Here is a 233-nt window from a genome sequence, read left to right as displayed (position 1 = left end):
CCAGAAATGTCCGCTGATCGAGAAGATTTTCAGTGTCACAGGGCAAGCGGCCTGCTTGTCTCATAAGTAGTAGTACAATATGGCAATGGATGGGGTGGTAATGGTGGTGTAGTATTATTAACACATAAGTACTATAACTTTAGTTTTTGTCAAAAAACAAAAAGCAAACACAAAAAAAAGACGAGAAACTAAAACATTTATTTTGATTTATGGGTTCTTATCCTTTCATGGCC

This window comes from Diaphorina citri, unplaced genomic scaffold (assembly GCF_000475195.1).
Source record: "Diaphorina citri unplaced genomic scaffold, Diaci psyllid genome assembly version 1.1 scaffold4024, whole genome shotgun sequence".
NCBI classification, from domain to species: Eukaryota; Metazoa; Arthropoda; class Insecta; order Hemiptera; family Psyllidae; genus Diaphorina; species Diaphorina citri.
The sequence above is the reverse complement of the archived record's forward strand: the minus strand, read 5'-3'. Positions refer to the sequence as shown.